The sequence below is a fragment of the Balaenoptera physalus genome, assembly GCF_965194825.1.
Source record: "Balaenoptera physalus genome assembly, chromosome: 5".
NCBI lineage: Eukaryota > Metazoa > Chordata > Mammalia > Artiodactyla > Balaenopteridae > Balaenoptera > Balaenoptera physalus.
In genome coordinates, this window is record NC_138884.1 from 29439314 (window position 1) to 29460244 (window position 20931).

The window sequence follows — 20931 nt, forward strand, 5'->3', positions numbered from 1 at the left end:
ATAACAGCAAAAGACACCAGGAAATTAGAACTTCTTAGATAAACTTATCCTGGTGGTTTTTTGGTTTCATTAGAATTAGAAAAAATAAGCAACAAGCTTTCCATAAAGAGAGAGGAAAAGGGAGAGAGAGAGAGAGAAAAAAAAGCGAGAGAGAGCACTTAAATAATGAGAAAGCAACATGATAGAAAAAAAAAAAATCAAGTGGTCAAAAATTGTAAGAAAATGAAACTTCAATAATGTTAAAGAATGAAACGCAGCTCCTCCTGGCATTACATGTGAAAGTGGAGAGAAGCCCCTAGAACTGCATGCGGCCCGGGAGTCTGCTCTAATCCCCTTTCGGTGCCAGCATTTCACTTCCCCTCTGACATCACACAAGTTTCAAAGGCCATCATTCTTTCACCGAGCAACGCCTGCTTTGCCAGAAACAACATGAGGCCAGCTTTTGATTCCATTATTGGCATTTCTGCCAAAGTAAAATTTCCACGGCTTTTTCTCATCAGAGGCCATTCTAGGGCCTGGTTTTTCTATAAAACAAGGAAAGCAATTTAAATACACATATGTGTGTATGTATTACCAATAATATCTATATTTCAGTAGAATTACCACTGCTGTAGGAACCAAAATTTAAGTCAATTGTATGCCTCAAAGTCTTGACTGTAACAATGGCATGACGATATTAAAATAAAAATCAAGATGACATTAGAAATAGAAGAGACTTTGGGTGGGAATTCCCTGGCGGTCCAGTGGTTAGGACTTGGTGCTTTCACTGCTGAGGGCCTGGGTTCAATCCCTGGTCGGGTAACTAAGATCCCACAAGACACAAGCCATGCTACGTGGCCAAAGAAAAAGACTTTGAGTCTGGGTGAGCTCCTGGGCGCTGCCCCGGCCCTATCCTACCCTGGCAGCCCAGCTACTCTCCCAGGAAGGTGTCTCTCCATACTTGCATGTGCTGTACCCAGTGCTTGGAACTCTCTCCTCCCTATACCCTTGTAGCTCTCTTGGTTGCCCCTCAATTGTTCCTGTACTAGAGAACTCCTTCCCCCTCACTAGTCTATACAAAATCTCAACCACCCAACTTTCCTTAACTCTTCATCCGATTTTATTTTTATCCACACTGTATCTCTCCCTCTGATACATTTGCTTTTGAGTTTTTGGTCCACTAGCATGTGAATACCGTGAGGACAGGGACTTTGCCGCATACTCAGCACCCAGAAGAGCACCTGACTCTCACAGGCTCTCGATGAATCTTTCTTTTTTAAAAATTTATTTGTTTATTTATTTTTGGCTGCATTGGGTCTTTGTTGCTGCACGTGGGCTTTCACTAGTTGCGGCGAACAGAGGCTACCCTTTGTTGAGGTGCGCGGGCATCTCACTGTGGTGGCTTCTCTTGTTGCGAAGCACAGGCTCTAGGCACGCAGGCTTCAGTAGTTGTGGCACGCAGGCTCAGTAGTTGTGGCTCACGGGCTCTAGAGCGCATGCTCAGTAGTTGTGGTGCACGGGCTTAGTTGCTCCGTGGCATGTGGGATTTTCCCAGCCCAGGGCTCGAACCCATGTCCCCTGCATTGGCAGGCGGATTCTTAACCACTGTGCCACCAGGGAAGTTTCTCTCGATGAATCTTTCTCGAGGAAGGAATGCCTCTCAGCTCTGCGCTGTGTGCTGGGACTACCTTTGCAGTATTTACTCGAGAAGGAAGAGGGATTCAGACACTTGTGCTCCCTGCCTTTCTAGACTCAAATGCTTTGGAGTAGAAGAAAGATCAGGAATTGAGGAGGGAGTATATACTGATGAAAGTAAACAGATTTAGCAGTTTGAATAAACAACTTCACTTTCAAACACCAAAAGGCCTAAGGAGCCGCATCCAGGGCTCACCTCGTCTTATCACATGGCCTGGGGAAAATGTGCTGCGATGTTTGATTCATTTCTTGCAAATCAACTTGTAAAGGTTTACACCCCATTGAGGCAGAACATAGAGTCTGGTTAGCATTTGAGTCCCTCACCAAGCAACGGGGAAAGAAACTAAGCCTACATAGGGGGATGTCTTAAAATGGCAATAGAAAATTCTAAGTGAGTCTCAGGGAATTACCAAACAGAACGCTAAATAAAGACTTCGCACTGCATCCAAATCTACAGCTATCTATCATTGTAGGTGAGACACCAGTATAACTTTTAGGCTGCAAATTCTAGCTGCTTTCCTTCTCCCTCCAGCAAGATATATGGAAAAGGTATTTCTGTAGACCATCGCAAGTTGGTAAAACTAAAATTCAAATGCATATGTGGTAAAGGCTATGCTGATGTCCTATGCATATCTGCCCCTTTACTGGGCAAGTGTAGACAAGAGCCACCTCATCAGGGAAGCTGCCGCACGCCTTTCCCCCAACACCCTACAGGTACACACACACACACACAGCCCACCGCCAATGACCGACAGGCATCCTTGGATGACCATTCAAGGTGTGGTGTGGTTTGTGGTGTGGTTTATGCCTGCACAATCTCTCCTTTCACCCTCACTGTGAGTCTACACCTAGCCAAAGGTAGAATTTACCCCACACGTAGCCAAGACTAAAATTTACCTGAAACCACCTCTTTGCTCAATTCTTCTCCCTTCCCCCGCCTGCATCACCCCCTCCCTTAGAGGCTCTTCCGGAAGAGCATCCCCTCAATAAATCATGGCACCTGAATCCACGTCTCAGGCTCTGCTTCTGAAAACCCAACATAAAACAGTATATGGCCGGGTCGGCTACTGACTTCAAATCCAAAATTAGAATTGTTTAAATTAGAATAAACTGGAGTAAATCCTACCTCATTTTAAGGTCACTTGAATTAATCAGATTCTGAGTAAGATTCAGAGAACTATGATGATATTGTATGCAGAGGAGGAACTTTCCCTATTGCAACTGACCAGTTCACTGCCCATTTATGCTGTAACAGTATTGGGTAGGAAGCTGAGCATGCCCAGTTGCAGGGAATGCCTGCAGTGTACTATAACACGGTTTCCTTTTGTTCCTTTTCTGCACGTACAGTTGGTTGGTTGGTTTTTCTTTGCACATTTGTTTTACTTTTTTTTTTTTGCATTTAAAAAAATTTTTAATTTAAGTATAGTTGATTTACAATGCTGTGTTCGTTTCTGGTGTATAGCAAAGTGATACAGTTATACATATATATACATATTATTTTTCATATTCTTTTCCATTATGGTTTTTTACAGGTGTGTTATTTTTTTTAAACTTCCTCTTTTTTAATTTTTTAATTTTAATTTTTTAATGAATTTTTATTGGAGTATAGTTGATCTACAATGTTGTGTTAGTTTCTGCTGTACAGCAAAGTGAATCAGTTATACATATACATATATCCACTCCTTTTTAGATTCTTTTCCCATATAGGTCATTACAGAGTATTGAGTAGAGTTCCCTATGCCATACAGTAGGTCCTTATTAGTTATCTATCTTATATATAGCAGTGTGCATTTGTTTTTAATCTTTTAATGTAGAAAAGTTGACTCTGAAATAACTTAGCCAACTCTGAGTCCCCTGATTCTAATTTAAATTTTGTTTGTTTGTTTTATGAAGTTGGTCTTGTGTATTTGATGGATTTTAAGAGGACTCTATCTCATGGTTTCTATTATAAAACTTTATACTGGTTATAGTCAGTTAAGAATTTAATCTGCCTCCTGCATTTTATGAGCAAACCGTGTGAATTATCTTCACAATATGCAGGCTTGCTTCTTTCTGGTCAGTTATTTCTCATAGGAATTATGATGCCTATTGAGAACTTGGTCAACTGCTTTTTTATTTTTAGTTCACATTTTTAGTAATAACATCATTAAAAAGCTTCAATGAAGATATAGCATTTATTACATTCTCTTGAGCCTAAATTCTCTTGAGTGCATTTATTTATTTGATTTATACACTACTTGCTCATGGAACAGTTAGATTTATATTTCAGTCAGTTTTCTATTTTCACACATTATGTTAGAAATACACCCTGCCTTAATTAAAATGACACCACAAGGTGGCTATACCTTTTTTTTGGCAGAGAATGTTCTTTCTTTGTTGCTTAGAATAATCCAAGAAGTTACCAATCTGCCTAATAATACACATTTCTTACATTATTACATTATTGGTTTATCTGGTTAATATTAATATACGGTTATTTTCATATTTTCTTTTTCAAATTGCCATCAACTAGGTAGTCTTAACGTAGTTTTTATTTTTATAGTTTATTCTGTGAGTTGCCAGTTATAACTATATATACAAATAGTCTCCTATGTAGTCAACAGTCTTAAGAACAGGTAGAATGATGATTTTTACTTTTCTCAGTTTCTTAAATATAAGAGGCAGATAATAATAAAAATGACCTCATAGAATTGTGAGGAGGACACAGCCTGGCAGGTAGTAAGCACTCACTAAATGCTAGCTCGGCTAATTATGGGACAAGGGTGTCACTGGTTCAGCTGTCCTATGTGTAGGTCTGGACCCGCAGCATAAATGGCTCGCTGCCCCATGCATCAAAGTGCATCTGAAAAAGTGAGGGCATCTGGAAGGCTCATCACCTAAAGACTGACTAAAGGAACTGCCAGTATTCTGTGAAGGAAGATTCGATTTTGCCCTGAGTGTCCCTAAGGGCCAGGATGAGAACCAAGAGATAGACGCTACAGGAAGCTAGCCTTTGTTTCCAGCCTTTCCAGGAGAGGTTTCTGCTTGCTTCGGAAGGCAGCAAGTTCCCTGTTACTAGAGACTTCAAGTAAAAGCAGGACAACTACCTGAGATATTATAAAAGTGATTTTTTTTTTTCACCTCAAATGGTGAAAAAATTTGACCAGAGGAATTTGGGTTCCTTACAACTGAAACAATAAAAAACAATAAAAACTAAAGCTCGCCGCATATTTATTATGCGGCACTGTGTGAGGTACTTCAAGTGCATTATGTTACTTAATCGTCACAACCACCTCAGGGGGTGAGTACTAAGATAATCACTCCCATTTCGTAGATGGGGAAATCGTTACTCAGCCTCTTTACCTTAGGGGACTTGGCAGTCCTTACCCCTGAGGTTATATTGCCTTCCGTGCCATGGTAAACCTGACTCAGGTCCCCTCAATTATACCAGTGTAGCTGGACATCCCATCTTTTTTTTTCTTTTTTTTTAACATAGTCTCCTAACCTAGTCCTACGGTTTAGAATTCCTTCCGCATCAGTCAAAATATGCAAGGTTGTGCTCTATGAACAAACAACCCCTAAGCCTCCCCATCTTCTTATAAAGGTTTCTTTCTCATTCACTATACATGCTCACCATGGGTCGGCATGGGGACCTGCCTGCCTCACATTTCCTAACACTGGATCTGGGTTGATGGAGCAGCTACCATCCCAAAATATGTTGGTGGCCATAGCAAAGGGAGAAAGAGCTCTCAAGGGGGCAGAGCTGGCAGTTAATTGCTCAGGTAAAGAAGTGACACAAGGGCCATTTTTACTCATAGGTCACCGGTAAGACTAATAATCACTTGACCACCCAAACACAAGGGATCGGGAAGTGTGATCCTGTGCTAGCTTAGCAGGGAGCCAGGGGTATTTAGTGAAGGACACTAATGATTACCGTATCTTCACTACAAAGTTTTCAAGTATTCTCTCATTCAAAAGCTGATGACTTATGGCCACCAAAGGGGAAGGGGGAGTAGGGGGATAAACTGGGAGTATGGGATTAACAGATGCACACTACCATATATAAAACAGATGAACAACAAAGTCTTGCTGTACAGCATAGGGGACTATATTCAATATCTTGCAATAAACTATAATGGAAAAGAATTTTTAAAAAGGATATAGATATATACACGTATATATGTGTAACCGAATCACCTTGCTGTACCCCTGAAACTAACACAATATTGTAAGTCAACTATACTTCAGTAAAAAATAAAAATTAAAAAAATTTTTTAATTGTTTTAAAAGCTGACGATAACTCACAGCTTCTCAAAATATTTTTCCCAAGTAATTAATGAGACAGGAAACTTTCTTTGGTAGCACAATATCATGATGGTATTGCCCCTTCATTTCTCTTTCACAGTATTCATACCTCTTCTGAAAGTGTAGTGTTTCTTCTAACATGAATAAAAAAACAATTAAGACGTAAAATACTACGAGAACATGAGAGTATCTACCCACTGCTGAAACAATCCACTGGAGTAGAGCTAATGACACAATTTTAATACATAGGCTTTTGAAACGCATTGACTGAATTTCTATCAATCTTGATCATTTTAAATGAATATCATTTTTCATTAAAGCTCTTTATTGTTGCTTGCAGCTCATCTAAATCACTAAGTATTTCCTCTTCCAAATGACCTCTGCCTTCAATACTAATTCACAAATGTCTATTCGGCCTTGGGGACACAAGACTTTGGGTTGTTTCATTTGGACTGACAGTGCTTTAGGATAAAAGCTGTCCCCTTCTCTGAAAGTCTCCAGTGAGAAAGCAAAAGCTGCACCAGGCAGGAGCAGATAGTCCTCTGGGCTCTTACCCTAAACCACGTTTTCCTTCCTCTAAACCCTCTTGGCTTTAAAACACCCTAGAACAGGCTAAAGCAGTTGGTTGTTAAGTGTTGTCTTGAACCTACTCAATTAAATAAGTGGTTACTTTGAAATTCAGAATTAACCCTAACTCCAAATCCAAGAGCTATAGTTTTTCTGGTGTGAATCACCCCCTCCAAAGACACAATCCAAAAGCTTTTTCTACACAATATCAGAAGAGTAAATTTCTTTGCTTATGAACTGTCATGGCAATCTCACACTAATTCATTTTCCCCAGTCCTTTATTCAGATATAGAGTTTCAATGCCTGCCTCTCAAAAAGAGAGTTTGATCACCTCAACATTATTCAACTAAATACTGCCAACGAAAAATTGTCACTCGCCCGTCTGGTTCTTTAAGAATGAAGACACTAGCCACTGCAGGCGCTGACCTTCAACACACCCTGAAAGGAGTTCAGGGCAGAGATCAGGAATGAGGCACTTTGTGTTCTGGGAAAAATAGGTCTTCAGAGAGTTATTTTCAGGAGAAGAGTTTATGAGCCCAATTCCTTGCATAGTCTCATATCTAGAAAAGCACTAAAATCATTAACAGAGACATCTAACCCTCATGGCTAGCAGCAACCTTCTTGTGACCAGCAGTAACCTTCTGCCAAAATGTGTGCTTGATTACACGTATCCCCCTTCACCAAAATCGCATATATACTGACCTGCCCCCCACCTCCTCCGAGCAGTTCCTCAGAGCTACCTGAGAGGCTGTCTCCTGGGCTATAGTCCTCATTTTGCCCCAAATAAAACTGAATGCAGAACTCTCACTTTGTGCATTTTTTTCAGTTGACAAGGCAAACAATTTTTTTTAAATAGGATCCTTTCTTTGCTTAAAGAAAAAAGTTCAGAACTAAAAAAAAAAAAAAATTATACCTTAATTTTAATGACATAAATTAGAAAGAGTTGAAAATGGATAGATTTGTGTTTGGGTTTGGAGACAGATTTCTTGGCAAAGTGTTGACGACTTTCTTAAGTCATCTCCATTTCATTTCAGAGAATTTAAAGCTAGGAAATATACCAGAGGGGGAAAAACAATGGCAGTTTTGTGTAATAGCACTGCAACCTTGGATTTGTGTGCTAGTCTCTTTGATGAGCTAAAGTTCATGTCAGACTTTCCTAGGAACCATGTTCCTTTTGACATATTTTAAAGGGCAAGTTATTTGCATTTTGTGAATGTGATACCTTATTTTCTTTCTTCTGACTTCTAGAAGCCTTAGCACTTTTCCAAGAGGGGATATGGTTACTAGAATTACTTTAATGTGAGTACTGATAATCCAACTTCTCGTCTGGAAATAGAGATGTCAAGAAAAGTTCCCATTTACTTGTTTTAGGCTCTAGATCATAAAATTTGATTATTTCACTAAATGCATTACGTAAGTTTAAGATTTCACTGTAACTTTATCTAGTTGACTTTAACCTACCAGCAAATTGTTTTCTTTACTCAACTTTCAATTCAATGTATAAAGAGACAATGCCTATTATGTGCAAAGCACGATGCTATATGTTATTGAGAATCTAACAATGGAATCCCTGACCTCAAGAAGTTTAAAATCTAGTCGATGGGCATGTAAACAAATAAGCATAATACAAAGAAGTATGTGAAAAGTATGATAGCAGAACTACAAGTGCTTTGGGGCACAGCGCCTAGAGGTCACTTTCAGCTAGAAAACCAGGGGACAGCTTTGTGGAAGAGTGACAAATGACCTGGGTTGGACCTTAACATATGAGTAGAATTCTGAGAGACAGAATTGAGAAGGAAGCCCACCCTGAAAGGAGGAAGGAGGAACAAGCAGGGGGTATGTTTGGGAAAGATCAAGTTGTCTTGTTTGCCTGTAGTGCAGGGCACAGCAAAGAAGAAAGAGGAAATAAAATGCACACCGTAGATTCTCAGAACTATATAATGCTCAAGCTGGAAGAGAGCTCAGTGACCCTATGTTCAAGCTCTTGTTTTTACAGATGTGGAAAATAACAGCCTCTTTTCACACGTTTCTTTATTTATGTACCCTGTTCTAGACACTAAGCTTCCTTTTTAATTCGATTATGTGGCCTATTTTCCATTAACAGGCTCAAATATCATTTCCATCCAAGTAGCTGGAATGAAAGTTAACAAATTCATCTGTGAAATCTACATATGTATGAGAAACAATTACCACACTTTTTTTTTTCTCTTTCCAGGTCTCCCAGCCAAAATTTCAGGATGGTAAAATTCTTTCCCTAAATTGAGTTGATTAAGTTCATAAATGTATTTGCCTGCAGGGGAATGAGGCTCATAGGCCCTTGAATTTCATAAAATGAATTCTTCACTTTGAATATTCTTATACATCAGGACAATGCCACAAGAGAATGAATAGCATGACTTCCGGCATTTTACCTGAGAAGTTGAAGCCCTTCGGGTTTGCTCCTGGAGATTTTGCCTACTGTTCCCAAGGCCCTCTCTGCTAGTCCAGACTGAGCCCCATCCCCCTTTCCATTCTCCTAACGCTAAATTGTTTTCTGAAGCTGAAACACAAACAAAACAAACGGAAAATCTTTCCCACTCTCATCTCTTAAAATTGCACAGTATCTGTTCTCCTGAACAGGCTCTAACTCTGTGATATTTTGTTTGCAGTGTCCTCATCTTTAATACTGTTCTTTTCAAATGTTGTTTCTCTGGGGAAACTCTCGGCCAGCTAAGCCTGTGTTTCTATTCAGTTTGCCAAGAGCTCTCTCCACTACGGTCTTCACAAACTCAACTCTCTAGCTTCTGACATACAGGAAAAATGGATAACCCAGCAAGCTCTCCAAAATAGCCGAGATAAAGTACAATGACCATTTTCATCTTTAAAAGCTCCTGGAAGCTTGTCACTGTTGTTGAAATAGCTTTACCTTTGCAGCTCCTGAAATCTGTAGCAGCGTCTCTTTGTCCACAGACCTATCGGTACCTTTCTGTAGGATCTATAACTCCCAAAGTCACCATCCCCACCACTGTTTTCAAGGCTCGCTGTAGAACACAAATCAGGTCCTGTGTTACCGCTTCTAACAGTCACTTGCTTTCAAGGTCAGTCACCACTTGTTTGGAAAAACCAGAAGTTCTTTATGTCAAGGGTCAGTCTTTGGTTTGCCTCTACCCAGCAGGAGCTTGTTCTCCATACTTTTCTCTGTGGGAAGGATCTTATAGACACAACCCAGTCCCGTGCTGTTAGCATAAAAGCCGTGAAACATTGATAAAGACAGATTTCACCCTAGCCTGCCACCTCTCTGCACTTAAAGTGCTTTTCCATATATTCAGGTGTTGTCTGCTCTGAATATGAGCAGAAGTTAATGCCATTTTATCTGCTCTACATGAAGAGAAGTCTTCAAGCCCAATCATCAAATGTAATAAAGTCACAGGCAAACTAGAAGGTCCTCACAGTAATTGGAAAAAAGGCCAATAATAATGTGTTACTATTCATTAGATGTAATAACATCCCCCTCAGCAGATGGAAAAAGCCCATTACTGACTAAAGCTGTTTAGAATTCTACATGTCCACGTATATTAGGGACAAATATATATTTAAGGGAGGGGTAAAAATACTCAACATTGCCTGCAGCATGAAGGTAGAGACAAATCCAAAGGCAAGATATATTTCCTCAAGAGAAGTGCAAACTTCAAGAAACTGAAGTAAAATGAAGGTATTTATCCATTATAGTACCATTACTTTTCCAACCCCTCCCACCAACAGTACCACAAACTAATCATCCTCTAGTGAGACCACATAATGGTTCTTCCATTCACTCATTCATTCAACATATATGAACCCGGACACTTACTATTGTGCTACATATTATGCTAAACACCAGGGAGATATTGGTGAAAAATATCTACACAATCCCTGCCCACAATAGCTTTTGAATAGCTTGTGAATTAAAGTAATAACTGATTCATAAATTACAATAGCTTGTGAATTAAAGTCATAATTGATTCATAAATGTAAGATGATATGGGAAGAGAGAATTGGACAGAACTCTGAAGTACCTCGAGTTTAAAGGACAGGCAAGGAAATGACATTGGGAAGGATGACAAGGCAAGACAAGGAGTAAAAAAAAAAACCCAGGAGAAGTGAAAATCTCCTTTCACACCAAAGTCCTAGATGTCAGATAAACTGCAATGATATTTACAATACTGAGTCCACCAGAAATTAAAGGAAAGCCCTCAATGGCAAATTAAAGCAAACAATAAACCAAGAAGGAATAGGACAAATGTTAACACCAGGAAACCAGACCTTGGAAAATCCAAGGTCCCGGTATAGAAAATAGGCGTTAAGGCCTTGGACCTGCATCCTAGGGGGGGGATGACCCTGAGCCCCACACAGAACTGCGATTCTCCAAAGTGAAGTACTGTTTGTACATCATGGGCTGGAAAACTTCCACACATCAACAAAGGGAATAGATGAGCAAATCTGCCTCCATCACAGTCTGAGCAGAAAAAAAAAAAAGTAAAAGGATATTCTTCTTGGAAAAACTGTATTTATAATTATTCTTTCACAAGAGTCTGAGGTTTAAATGACAGACTCATACAGAGTAGGTTGTGGAGGTCCATGGTATCTTGCAGAAATAAATGTAACTCCTCTTTGGAGAAAAGATCCTCTACTCAGGTTCCTTAAGAATCACACAGAATTTTAGCCAAAATGTGCTCACTTTAAAAATGAACATAAACTCAAGAAAAAAGAGTCAGCAAGAGTCAGCAAAGGGACTTCCCTGGTGGTCCAGTGGGTAAGACTCGGCGCTCCCCAATACAGGGGGCCTGGGTTCGATCCCTGGTCGGGGAACTAGATCCCGCATGCATGCCACAACTAAGAAGTCTGCATGCCACAACCAAAAAGATCCTGCATGCTGCAACGAAGATCCTGTGTGCTGCAACTAAGACCCGGCACAGGCAAAATAAATAAATAAATAAATATTTAAAAAAAAAAAAAAAGAGTCAGCAGAAATACCAAAAACTATAGAACCTCAAGATATCAGACCTAACAGATCTAATATAAACAACTATGCATGAGGTGCCTAAAGAAATAAAAGATGGGATTGAAATTTGAGAAAGGAACAAAAATGATCGAAAATGACTAGACAGATTTGAAGAGAAAAGTAAATACAATGGGCTAAATATCTCACGTTGAACCTTCCAGATCCACACTCTCCACCCTTTTCCACCAAGCTCTCTGCCCCCTATATTTATCTGACCTGTATTTATCATCATGTTAATCATATCATGGCCCTTGGCTTCTTCTTGGGTTTAGTTAATGTAGAGCACAGGCAGGAGATCAGAGGGAGGAGGGGGAATGAGTACATGTGTTCTCGGCCTTGGCTCTTTCCCTGGGAGGCCCCCAAAACTGGCTGTACCTCTTGATAGAGGGTTACCGCTCGCTCCTGTACTACACAACCCTCTCTTCTTCCAGTTTCCAGTAACCTCTCCCTCTCCAACAGCCCTGTTGCTGTTATTCCTGAGCTTCTACATTCTTCCTTGTGGTTCCCCCTTATCTTAATCAGAAAGGAAAGCTGGATCACTACAAAGAAATGGCAATTAGACTGACAGCAAAATTCTCAATCATAACAATAGAAGCCAGAAAACTGTGGAACAATATCTTCAAAGTGCTGAGAGGAGAACTGTCAGCTTGGAATTATATAGTGCTATTATTTAACAGCAAGCCCAAAATAAAGGCAATTTAAGATAAGCAGCAACCAAGAGCGTTTACTAGCAATGGACTCTTACTGCAATATACTCAGAAAACAGCAAAGCTGCAGAAAATAAAATGTCAGAATAAGAGAGTTTAGTAAAGTGGCTGATTATAAGATCAATACATTAAAATCAATAATATTTCTATACACCATTAACAAATAGTTAGAAAATGTAATTTCAAAAGAGATACCACTTTAAATAACTACAATAAAAATGAGGTACCTAAAAATAAAACTAACACAGGATGTAGAGGACATTTATGGAGCAAATGTTTAAACTGTATTAAAAGACTCTTAAGAAGAGAGAGATACATTATGTTCATGGATACAAAGATTATAATCAATATTATGAGGTCAAATCTACCCAAGTTGACCTAAGGATTTAATGCAGTGCCAATCAAAGAGAGGGATATAGTTGGGAGAGAGGAGTACAGTATGCTGATTATCTTTTTCTTATAATATACAGACTTTTTTTCTTTAAGTACTATTTATTATATTTTATTTTTATTTTTGGCTGCACTGGGTCTTTGTTGCTGTGCACAGGCTTTCTCTAGTTGCGGTGCACAGGCTTTCTCTAGTTGCGAGTAGCGGGGGCTACTCTTCGTTGCTGCATGGGCTTGTGGTGGCTTCTCTTTGTTGCGGAGCACGGGCTCTAGGCGCGCGGGCTCAGTAGTTGTGGCGCACAGGCTTCGTTGCTCCACGGCATGTGGGATCTTCCCGGACCAGGGCTCGAACCTGTGTCCCTCACATTGGCAGGCGGATTCTTAACCACTGCACCACCAGGGAAGTCCCAGACATTTTATACATACATATAATCAAAGATATTTTATATTCAAGAATTAGATTAAAGAAAAGGAGAATTCAGTATCAAGAAAAACAGAAGGAATTTTTTAAAGGAATAGTTAATAGACCTGATATTGCCAAGTGGTCAAGGACAGAGAACCACTTGTGAAATATAACAGAGTATCTAAGTGACCTTGGCCAAAGCAGTTTCACTGGAGCTGTGGGGATGAAGTCCAGACTACAATGAAATTGGAAAGTATAGGAAACGTTAAATATCTCCTCCAAGACACTTGGCTCTCTACTGGAAGAGAAATGAGCATAGCTGGAGTGGGTATGCCGTAGAGAGGGGTGAAACATGAAAATCTTGCGTGTGTTCACTGCTCATTGGAAGGTAGCAGAGAAGTGAAGATACAGGAGACAAGAAATGATGGCCATGTAGAGAGCCCTGAGATTTCAGAAGGAAACAGGATTGACTGCAGAGGTGCAGGGTTTAGTTTATCCAGGCAGGAAGGAGGAAAGGATAGTGATAAGATGCATGAGTGCAGTAGGTGGGTGGTGGGTTATTAAAGGTCATGCTTTTGTTGGCTTTGACTTTTACTGGAAATTAGTGGTAAAAGAGCCTAAAAACACACCCTCCCCTAACACCATTTTCCAGCGCCTAACTTTGATGCCGGGAAATGAAGTAGATAGTAAATTCAAGTGGATGAGCAGGAAAATCTCAATACCTTCACCTAGACATTTATTCCACCAGAGTGAGGTCACAAACGGCTTGGCGGTGCCACGTAGCAGAGTCCTCAAGTCTAGACCGAGGATGTGACTTGGCATTAGTGGCTCTATTTGACTCTACAGGAGTTTTTAGGCAGCCAAGCTACATGGGGAAAATAAAGCAATAAAATTGTGTAGCTCGGAGTGCCAGGGCGCAAAGGAATTGTGGGTTGTCTGCTTTTGCATATTAAAACATTAATCACCCCACGGGGGAGCAGCTCCAGTAATTTCTCTGCAAATGTCTTCTAAAAGGATTCACAAGGGTGAAGAAAGACTTCTCGATCCCCATTAATTTAAAGCACATGGTTCACACAGATCCCCTCATGCTTTCAGTGAATTATGATCAAGCTGAAAACACCAATTCCTCTAGTGTTTTTCAAAAAGCATATTTTCCTTCTTCCCAAGATTAAACCTCTATGTTGGGTGATCTGCAAATGAGCCACGCCATAGAGACCAGCAAACAAATCTGCAATGGTCATGCAACGCTAGCTCGCAAATACCACCTTCCATTAAGACACAGAAGAGTCTTCATAGACTGAGATTTACTGCATGGCTTATCTTAATGAAGAGATGTCACCCAAGGTGTGCTCATTTTCTTCCAATATATTGTTCTTACAGTGTCGATAAGTACCCGTGGCACAAATAAACCTTAACAGCATTGGCACCATACGGTGTAAACAAATCCTTCCTAAAAATAAAATATACTTTGTGCTCAAGATATATCTTCTAAGACAGCAGGAGGGAAAAACAATCCAGCCTGGACAGTGTTTTTTATACCTTGAGCTGCCAACTTCTATAGATGGCTTTCACCAGTGGATTTTTAACAGAGGTTAACATTTATTTCTACGCATGGGGAAAGTTCTCAGTAGAAAATTCAGGGACAAGTAAAATTCTTAAGTATGCCCAATGCACATAAAATGACTGTGTAAATGAAGCAGACTGGATTCCACAGCTCTCATGAAAAACACAGCAGATGTTTCCTTCCACCTATGATGTTTTTTAGGCCACAAAGATTTTGGCTAGAATGTTGAAAGTGTATGATTAAAGGTTTCCAATCGCCGGGCAATTTTATGCTCATAAGCAACATAGCACCTCTATATATTATGTATATATATATATATGCTCAACAGATGGCTCCAACTAGAACTAAATAACCATGTTTCCCAACTAGAAGAAACAAATGGCAAAGGGAAGGATCCTACAGATAGCTACATTGTTTTTAGCCAGCCTCCCTCCTCTGGGACTGGAACAATCACCTTCGCCTTTCCTGACCCAACAAAGAGAGAGCACACTTCGCCCCTGGCACCATGGCTGCAAGCTACCCTCAAGGGCACATTTTCCTTTCCCATCAACTGAAGCTCAAGTGAAGAACCCCGACATGGAACTGGCAAGAACATCAGGCTTCCTCTTAACTTCTGCAGCTGATATTCGAAGAGTCAGATGGCAAGAGTATGGTCCTGAGTGGTGGGTGCTTAAGGAATTTGCTCAGAATCCTGGATCTACCATTTCCTAAAGACGAGACTGCAGCACATTACACTTCCTCTCTGTCCTCACGGTTCTCACCTGTAAAATGGGGGTAACGGCAGTGCCTAGCTCAGCTAATTGTGGGGAGTAAAAGAGTTAATGTAAGTAAAACATTCATGGTGTTCAATAAATGCCAGCTATTGTTATTTTTATCAGGATAGAGGAAATATGTGAGTTCCCATGAGGATTTATTTTTTTCCGATTTACTGAGACCTTTCCTTGCTGGTTCTCATGGATAAGACAAGGGTGATAAAGAGCTCTACAAATTACTCAACCTCAAAAAGACAGAAAACAGTTGACCCCACAGTTCTACAAATAGTTTGTAATTGTTTCCCAGAGTCCACCTGCCAAAGCGTGATAAACATTTCACTGGATGCATTTCAGCAGGCTCTGATGCAGCAAAAATCCCCAAGAAGAACAGACCATATTCAAAGCAACATACTTGGCAAGTGCCTGACACATGGCAGGGCCTGCACAAGTGTTCACTCCCTTCCAGTGTCCTCCACTCTGTCCCTCACTCACTCTCACAAAACCACATGCATGAAGGAGCACACATATGTGTGCATACACACACACACACACACACACACACACACACACACACACATACACACACACACAGACTTTTCAAAGACCAGAATCTTCCCTGGTGTAGCAAGAGCTCTACTAATAGATTAAAGTTCTTCTAGACCTTCATCAAGAAGGCGTTATTTTAAGATCAGTCAGTTTATTAATTGATATTTCATTTCCTGTCCTTTTCATACCCTTACACCTTTAAAAACACAATAATTTTTCTCAGGTAGAATAAGCCTCACTATGCTGATTATTCATTCACCCACAAAACGTTTTTGAGGCCTACCATGTACCATGCATTCTACTGGGCATTGGGTCCAAAAGATAAAACTGAAGATGCTCCCAATCCTTAAGAAACTTGCAATCTAATAAATGCTGGAGAGGGTGTGGAGAAAAGGGAACCCTCTTACACTGTTAGTGGTAATGTAAATTGATAGAGCCCCTATGGAGAACAGTATGGAGGTTCCTTAAGAAACTAAAAATGGAAGTACCATATGATCCTGCAATCGCACTCCTGGGCATATATCCAGAGAAAACCATAATTCAAAAAGACACATGTACCCCAATGTTCATTGCAGCACTATTTACAATAGCCAGGACATGGAAGCAACCTAAATGTCCATCAACAGATGAATGGATAAAGAAGATGTGGTACATATACACACTGGAATATTACTCAGCCATAAAGAGGAACAAAACTGTGTCATTTGCAGAGATGTGGGTGGACTGTCATATAGAGTGAAGTAAGTCAGGAAGAGAAAAACAAATGTCGTATGATATCACTTATATGTGGAATCTAGAAAAACGATACAGATGAACTTATTTGCAAAGCAGAAATAGAGACACAAAAGTAGAGAACAAGCATATGGATACCAAGGGGGGAAGGAGGGGTGGGATGAATTGGGAGATGGGGATTGACATATATACACTACTATATATAAAATAGATAACTAATGAGAACCTACTGTATAGCACAGGGAACTCTACTCAATGCTCTGTGGTGACCTAAATGGGAATAAAATCCAAAAAAGAGGGGATATACGTATACATGTATATGTATAGCTGATTCACTATGCTGTATAGCAGAAACTAACACAACATTGTAAAGCAACTATACTCCAATAAAAATTGTTAAAAATAAATAAATATTTTAAAATCATATATATAAATACAAAAAAAAAAAAGAAATTTGCAATCTAGAGGAAGAAACTGTATAAACCAAACAAAGGCACAAAATAAAAATACCAAATAAACCAAAATCAAATAAAGACACCAAATTTTAAAAAGGAAAGAAAACAAATAAGTAAAAAATATATTTCATGATGGAGCAGACATAATTGCTCAAATATTATCTATAAGCACAAAGTTTGCGTATTTGTGTTCAGCAAAGGAACCTCCTTGTTTTCATTGATTGACCTTATCAATAAGCATATTTTTAAAATGTGAACTTACAAAATGCATCTATGCTAATAAAATATTGTTTCTATGTCTACTTTCTACACTGAGATTTTAGATTTCATTTAAAATTCTACTGTCGAAAGTTTAGAAAATATAGCATCAGATAACTCTAATATCTCAATTCCTCATTCATTCATAAAAAATAAAAACTATTAATCACAGTAATAAAATAGCTTGAAGACTTACTACTCATTGAAGACTTACTATGGCCTGACACTGTGTGCTTTACATCCCTTATTGTATTTAATCCTCATAACATCTTTGCAAGGTGGGTGTTCATGAACCAGTTTACAGATTAGGAGGCTATGCTTAAAATTCATCAGAGTGGACACTGAATCTATATAGTTTTCTTGGTTACATGTCAAGCTGTAACTGAGTCCCAAATAATCATTCTGAGTATAGGATATAACAGAATAATAATCACATTAGTGGTTGTCAATATATTTAATACCATGCTTTTATAGTATATTTTATAAATTGTAATTTATAGTTTTTGTATACAGTCCCACTTAATTCTCACTTCAAATCTGAGATAGTTATTATTATCTGTACTTAATAGATGAGAAAACAGGCTCAGGTAGATTTCAATGACTTTCCCAAAATCACTACAGCCTAGATTTGGAGGAACAAAGTCTTACAGTAGGTCTTTTAAATAAATGCAACAGTCTTTTCAATGCAACACAAATGTGTCTAAAGCTAGAATGCATGGAGACAGAATCAAAAACATGCCTGTGAAAGAAAGCCGCCAGTCCTGTTTGGATGGGCTCAGAATTCTTGTCTATTGGGCCCTCTCCACAATAGCTCACCCAGACTGTCTCGTGGGAACCTTATAACAGCAAATCATTGTTCAAAAAATTGCTACTTTTTTATCCAAAATCATGGGATTTGGGTAGTGATTTTTAAAGGTCCCCATATGTGTTTCTACCTAGAGTACCTAAGATCTCGTACTGGTTAGTATTCATATTATCAAATTTCATTTTTAAGGCATGGTATTTTTAGTCAAGCTCCAAAATATATCTTTTGCATTAGTATTGAACTGCTGTAAAAACTCAGTATCGGGGCTTCCCTGGTGGTGCAGTGGTTGAGAATCCGCCTGCCAATGCAGGGGACATGGGTTTGAGCCCTGGTCTGGGAAGATCCCACATGCCACGGAGCAACTGGGCCCGTGAGCCACAACTACTGAGCCTGCGCGTCTGGAGCCTGTGCTCCGCAACAAAAGAGGCCGCGACAGTGAGAGGCCCGCGCACCGCGATGAAGAGTGGCCCCCGCTTGCCGCAACTAAAGAAAGCCCTCGCACAGAAACGAAGACCCAACACAGTCAAAAATAAATAAATAAATAAATAAAATTAAAAAAAAAAACTCAGTATCTTTTTATGTTGTTTTACTGTAAACCATCTCAAATCATTTTTGGAAGTGTGCAGGGAATAAATTATGAATAAATAAGTACATAAATTAAAAATATCCAGTTTCTGCCAGAAAAGAACAACCTGAGTCCAGATTTTGTATCATCCTGGGGTGATTATTATTCATAGAATGTCCAAGTAGCACTTTCACATACCAAAAACTATCTCTCCTTTCTACTGAGCACAATAGATTATTTGAAAACTTCTACCTGTTAATCTCTCTATACTTTTCAGACGTGTTTGTGATGATAAGGTGACCAACCAGCCCATTTGCCCAGGTCTCTCCAGGTTTCAGCACTGAAATCCACCAGCCCTGAGCATATCAAAACATTGGTCATCCTCACAGAGAACAGGTTGCCAAGGGGGAGGGGATTGAACAGGTTGCCAAGGGGGAGGGGGTTAGGGGAGAGATGGAGTGGGAGTTTAGGGTTAGCAGATGTAAGCTATCATATATAGAATGGATAAACAACAAGGTCCTACAGCATAGCACAGGGAACTATATTCAAAACCCTATGATAAACCATAATGGAAAAGAATATTTTAAAAAGAATATATATACGTATGTATATCTGAGTCACTTACTGTACAGCAGAAACTAACACAACATTGTAAATCAACTATACTTCAATCAAATAAATAAATAAATAAATAAAACCTTGGTCATCCTAAAATGGTGCAGGGAAATAGTTAAACTAGAGGTGTCTTCTTGAACTAAGTATTTTTCAGTGATTTTTTAAATCATTTTTAAAATTACAATTAGTGTTTATGTGCTGGATGCAGAAAACACTATGGAGATATAGGTCTGTATGGGTTAGAATCCCAAGATAAGTGTCATATGATTTACGACCCCATTGCAGTGCCTTTGCCCTGCCCTGTCTACAATGGTCGATCTTTTTCTCTCTCACACACTCTTTCGCAGTATCACATTACCTGAGAAATTTTGACAGGGAAATTTAAACCAGTGGGAGAAAAATTCTCCTGAGGCTTTGAGAGGACTTTCATCACTGTTAGTGCATTGTTGCTTCAAGTGTTCAACTGAAAAGAAATACAGGAACCTAAGCATGGAAATTAGAAAGTCTTAACAGAAGCAAATTATAAGCTTTTCACTTGCTTTCACTTGTTGTTGAGCTCAGTGATCTAGTCTATGAAATGGAAAGTGGATGTTAGTAGAATCTGACTTAGTGACCCGTCCATGGGGAAGTCCTCACAGTTTTAAACAGAGAGATGAACGTGGTTCTTACCACAATCCGATGTTTGTAACTTGAATGTAACTTACATGCAAAGTTGCACTACGCAGAAGAACTGCCGTTGAAAATAATATAACTGAACTGGGGGTATGGATGAGCAGGCCTGAAGACGCCTCCACACACACAATATTTCTCCCACTTGTCCATCTGCAGCTTCCTGAGACAGGGCACCAGCAGATGCGGGGTCCATTAGCCTGAGATAGACAAGTCTCAGCTTCAAGAAAACCTGGAGGACCCATGTTCATAAAAGCAAGGCTTTCTCTTCTGCATGATTCCAATAAGCAAACTGTTTTATACACCCGTCAATGGAAGAGAGCTGGAGTATATAGCTATGTAGCATTTTAAAAAGACATAAACAAATTGTGTGTACAAAAATCTTTCTGGATATTCATTTTTTTTTTAAATCTCTATAACTGGAGCACAGACCCAAATAAATGAGCTATAGCTTCAGGCTAGTTACCCAACCCTGTCGCTCCATCGCAATGGGCCAAAACTGATGATCTTAGAGGTACTTTCACCAGATTCGACAACTGGAAACAAACCAAATATCAAACTGAGCAATGTTTGCTGGATTATATTTTTTTGATTTACAGGTATTACAAATTTTTGGACAATTTTATGATACTTCCTTGGTGAGCTGTTGAAGAAGCAGAACTCACATTTTGATATTTTAAATATTTATACTGAATGTATCTTCTTAGGCTAATTTAAGTAAAATAATTTAAAATAAACATATGTTTAGAGCAAGGCTGTGGCCCAATAATGGGAAAGAGAAGCTTTCGAGCCTCGTGTGCCCCTCTCTTTCCTGGACAATGAGATGCCATTAAGTCAAACACATGAACAGGAATGGGCAAAGCTAAGGTGGGCCCATGGTGCATGGGGCATGCTGCCTAATTCCCTGGTCAGTTTGGAGAATGAATAC

The 20931-nt window shown here is 39.4% G+C and overlaps 1 protein-coding gene and 1 long non-coding RNA gene across 8 annotated transcripts in view; one reads left to right on the forward strand and one right to left on the reverse strand.

Annotated features, from left to right (window-relative positions):
• INPP4B (inositol polyphosphate-4-phosphatase type II B) overlaps positions 1–20931 on the reverse strand; it is a 750879-nt gene that overhangs the window by 719637 nt on the left and 10311 nt on the right. The window lies entirely within an intron of this gene.
• On the forward strand, positions 1489–11501 carry LOC309661097. Its single transcript, XR_014263860.1, has 2 exons — positions 1489–10453; positions 10496–11501. It is a non-coding gene; the product is annotated as an uncharacterized lncRNA (long non-coding RNA).